This window comes from Papaver somniferum, chromosome 4 (assembly GCF_003573695.1).
Source record: "Papaver somniferum cultivar HN1 chromosome 4, ASM357369v1, whole genome shotgun sequence".
Lineage (NCBI taxonomy): Eukaryota > Viridiplantae > Streptophyta > Magnoliopsida > Ranunculales > Papaveraceae > Papaver > Papaver somniferum.
Window position 1 is genome coordinate 138488988 of NC_039361.1, and position 4869 is coordinate 138493856.

At 36.9% G+C, this 4869-nt stretch overlaps 1 non-coding gene across 1 annotated transcript; it reads right to left on the bottom strand.

Moving 5' to 3' along the window:
* Positions 1-391: 391 nt before the first annotated feature.
* TRNAL-UAG lies at positions 392-471 on the bottom strand. Its single transcript has one exon. It is a non-coding gene; the product is annotated as a tRNA-Leu (tRNA).
* Positions 472-4869: the final 4398 nt, after the last annotated feature.

The window sequence follows — 4869 nt, forward strand, 5'->3', positions numbered from 1 at the left end:
TGTTCTTCGTTATTATTGTGATCTTGCACATCTTTTATTACTAAGCATTGTCAGTTCAACAGAGGTATCGATACTATTTAGCATCATATCCTCAGAGCTGTATACATTACGTAGACTACGGAAAAACGAGTTGTCACAATATACATATATATCGGGGCTCTACTTTATACTTTTTAGAGTATTAAAGTGGAACGATATCGAGTCTTCTACTTCCTAAACAGGGATCATACCCGTGGTACTCTTTAAGAAAATACAGTATACATATTTAATGTTAGTGGTAGAAATTTATAGATTGAAGTGTGTGAGCTAGAATTTGACTTGCTAATGGCTAGCCCCGGTGATTTATAGGGATAGAAAAAATAAAAGCAAAAATAAATAAAAAATAAATAAATGACAGCTGTGGGATTTGAACCCACGCCCTTTCGGACCAGAGCCTAAATCTGGCGCCTTAGACCACTCGGCCAAACTGTCTTAAGTGATATATGCGTTCTAATGGTTACTAATCCTTATAGAGAGAAAGAGTTTACTTAATGTAGTCGCTGCCAGAAAAAAACAGTTAAGCCCAAGCCCCTCCCACGTAAAGAAACCTGTTTTGAGGCATACTCATTCATTATACCATCTATGGTGGGTTTATAAGGGGTGTCTAAAGGTAGTGCAATTACCTATATATCCTAAAATAATTTAAATTACTAGAGTGCCCTTATCCTCAAAACCTAAAATCAAAAATCAAAATAAAATTTAAAATTAAACATTTTGGACTCCAATTCAATCAAGAAATTGATCAAGCAAATCAAACACGAATCGAAGTAAGCGATGTTGGAGTGCGAAATCCAAATCCCAATTGCTCTTAGATGTATTTTCGAATGCATGTGTAAAAACCCATGTTGTTTTTGATTGATTTTATTTTGTTTGATCGATAGAATATGATTTCAAAGATGAAATTAGAGTTTTCATAAGATCAGTTCGGTTGATCTTGGAGTATCAATTTTGAGCCGTACCTAGTGTATGATTTAGAGAAACACTATGTTCGGCTAATGCGACTTTGCTAGATTTTGTTCGAATCAGCCGAACCTAGGTATATTTTTAGAAAACGGAGGTTCGGCTGAAAAGTTATCAGTCGAACTGTTCATCTGGTCAGTAGATCTGGGTTTTAAAAATTCAATTTTTTGACAGATTCAACTTATAAAAAGAAATTAAACCTCCTATAGAAGTCTACCTCTGATTTGAATCACACATTTTGGTCATTTCTAATCACTAAAATATCAAAATTCAAAACCCAAGTATTTTTTTTCACTTCTTCTTCTTCCTCTCAAAAATCCCAACTCTCTCACATAAATTTGATTTATCTACTAATTCACCACTAATAATTTATTTTTTAATCAACCCTTATAATTCCTATCTAATCAAATCTAATTATAATCATTAACACTAATTATATAAGGATAGTTATGCCATTATCAAAAAGGGTGAATAAGGGGTGATGTTGTTTTTTATTTAGTGACCCTATTTTGGCATCATTTAATATGCCTCAAAAAAATTCAGTAAATCCTAATCCGCCGCTGCTGGGTAAAAGCATTGTTAGCGAGTCTTCCGGACTTCAAGACCACGGTGTTAGCAAACACTGTAATACTAGAGGTAGTAGGATAGACAAACAAACAGTGTTTGAGTCTTCCGTACTAGAGCTGGCAAACGGGCGGGTCGGGGCTTGCCCGTTACGGGTTCCACGGGTTCGGGTTAATACGGGTTGAAACCCGCGGGTTGAAATTCTTCACGGGTTGTTATTTCTTCAACCCGTGCCCGTAACGGGTTTAACCCGCGGGTTCACGGGTTAGCCCGCCCGTTTCAGAAATAAGTTAAGACACCGCAGTGACCGCACGTGGTGGAGTTCGGATAAAACAAAGGCAAGAGTAATGAGGATAACTCTTATTTTCTTTTCTATTTATTCTCTATTCTTCTTTTCCTCTTTCTTCTCGTTTCTTCCTTCTTTTCTTCTGCTGATTTGAGAGACGACTGTGAGGTTTGATTTGAGAGTATCGATTGAGGAATTTGTATAATCAAAGAACTCGTGTTGATGTGTACGATGAGGTAGGTGGTGTTGTTGAATATATTTGAACTCTGGAAGAAGAAGAAATAAATCAGTTAATTAGGGTTACAGAATTGATTATGAGATTGAGTATAGAACTGTTGATGGACGAAGAATTATGGGTCTTTTACTTAATTAACGTTTTGAAGTTTTGAAGATGATCTGGTAGTGAATCGGGGAATTTGGGTTATGGTTCCGGGAAGATGAAATTCATTTAGGATTTGTGTAAAGCTGGGGATAAAGTCGAGTAGTAGATGAGGGGTTTTCATTACTGGGAATTAAGAAGTGGAATTGATAGTTGATTTTCAGATTCGTGGAAGGTATGGAGAAGATAGGGTTTCTGTGATGAAATTGAGAATTAGGAATTCATGTAAAAGCTCAGGGAAGGATTTAAAGATGAAATTGATGTTTTAGGAGGGTGATTACTTCTTACTGTAAATTGGAGGAGTCTGCTCATGCTACAAAATCAGTAAGTTGATATAAAATTAATTCCTTATTGTTTCTTAATTTAGTTCTGTGATGGATTTATAAAAAAAAATGTGGAAATTAGACTATTTATTCTTTTCAATTTCAATGAATTCTTTTTTGGAGAATCAGAACTGTTCACTGATGTATTTGATTGTTATCAGTAGAAATATTCAATAAGATATTGATTTTGTTAGCTCCGATCGAATTTGATCGAGATTTTCTGATAAAATATGGAATTGGACCAACAACAAATTGATTGATTTTCTGGGTTGTAGAAATTGATTAAGAAAATGATTTTCATTTAAGTTGATTCAATTTTTATGGCTTTTAAATGATATCTCTGGGGTGCATACTCATGGTGTATCATAGTTTTGATAGTAGAGATTAATGGAGTTGAAGAATGGTTTTACTAAACTTTGACAGAGATATGAGATAGTGCACGGAGATAGAGAAAGAGAATAGTCTTCACGGGTTTACGGGTTGTATCCGCGGGTTCACGGGACGGGACGGGTTAACCCGTTTACTCACAAGCCGACATTTCTCCAACCCGAACCCGGCTTGTTTTGAAACAAGCCGAGCCGGGTTCGGGTTTTCACGGGCCGGGCACGAGTTAACCCGCGGGTTTTGGCTTGTTTGCCATCTCTATTCCGTACTTCAAGCCCACGGTGTTAGCAAACACTGTAATACTAGAGGTAGTAGGATAGACAAAACGAACAGTGTTCGCTGTCTTGTAATTCTTAATACCTCGAAATTTCATATTGATAAAAATGGATTGATTAAATTAGAGAAGCTACGTAGTTATTATCCTCCAATATAGCATTTGCGGTGAAGTTAGGAGGAATAATTATTCAGACTTGTGAAATTTTGAAACATCTAGCATGCCTAGCTAATCTATCAGCTTATTGCATTTTCATCTGATAAATCTGCACTTCCATAATTGTCTAGTGCTAAACATATTTTTAATATCTAGAATAGTGGATTGATTCTCCTAGGCTACTGCAAGGTGATTGGAGTTCACTGCTTCAGCTACCAGTTTTGCGTCAAGTTCAAACCGTTTGTAGTCTCAACTCGGCTGCTCACTCCATATATTTCCTCAATATCTCACACTTTGCTTGCTCTATGCTTACGGATCCAGCTGCATGTATGCGTCGTGCTCTTTCAAATCCACCTGTGAAATTCCAAAAAATTATACTAATTGCAGTTTGGTTCTGATTTTTAAAAGAAGCATCACAATCCAATTGAGATTCTCAGAATCAGCTGTCTCATAACTATTTGAGGTGCATTTCCATTTCACTCCTTTTCTAGTAGAGACATTAAGATTCTGGATGCATCTTATAACCTCAACTGCATTTGGATTTTTAGGAAGACACGTCTACATCTAGCCTTCTAAATCTCCCAGATTTGTGTTTGCCAATTTAACAACCCAATCTTCATCAGTTTTAGTATAGTCATTTGCAAACCAGCTGATGATCCATTCTTGAATTGAAGTGTCAGCTAATTCCATGCTTCTTATGGCTCCAACATCCGTACTGCCCTAGCAAAGTGACAATCCCACAATGGATGCTTTGTAGATTCAGTTTCATGATTGCACATCTTTCACAGTTCCCCTCCATATCCTACAACTCTTGCCAGTCACTCATTTGATGGTATAATATCGCACGTATATTTCCAGGGAAAATTCTCAACTCTAGGGAGAGTCTGTATGTCCATAGAAACTTCCAGAATTTAGCAACATTTCTGTTATAAGTCAGTCTGCTGTTGTGCTTCAGGTCCACCAACTTGTTATATGCAGATTTAACTGAAAAATGACCATTCCTGGTCAATGCGGAGCTACTCTGCCTTCCACAACAAGAATTCTCATTTCCCAAATCAGGTCCACTGCTTCAGGTTGGAAAATCTGTTGATTCACCTGATTCTTCCAGGTCTTGGTGTGTGGATCGATAAGCTCTGCAATTGTGGTGTATTGATCATTGGCAATGTTAGAATGTGTTGGTTTTGGGGGTTCATGAAGTCCAAAAACTCAATTTTTCTAAGTCAAGATGTTCTGACCATTACCCAACATCCAAAAACTGTGTTGTCTTATGAAATCCACACTGCTGACTGCCTTATATACTTCTTTATCTGTGAATGCAGAAGAGAAATGTTGGGGTAGTACTTCTGTTTTAAAGATTAAGCTTATACTGCTGACTGCTTTGATATAGTCTCAGGCTCCTTTTGCAAGAAGTGAGCAAGGTCTCTAAAGCCCATACCTCCTTAATCTTTACTGTTGCAAATTTTAGTCCAGGAAGTAAGAAAAACTCCTTTACCATCTGGCTTGT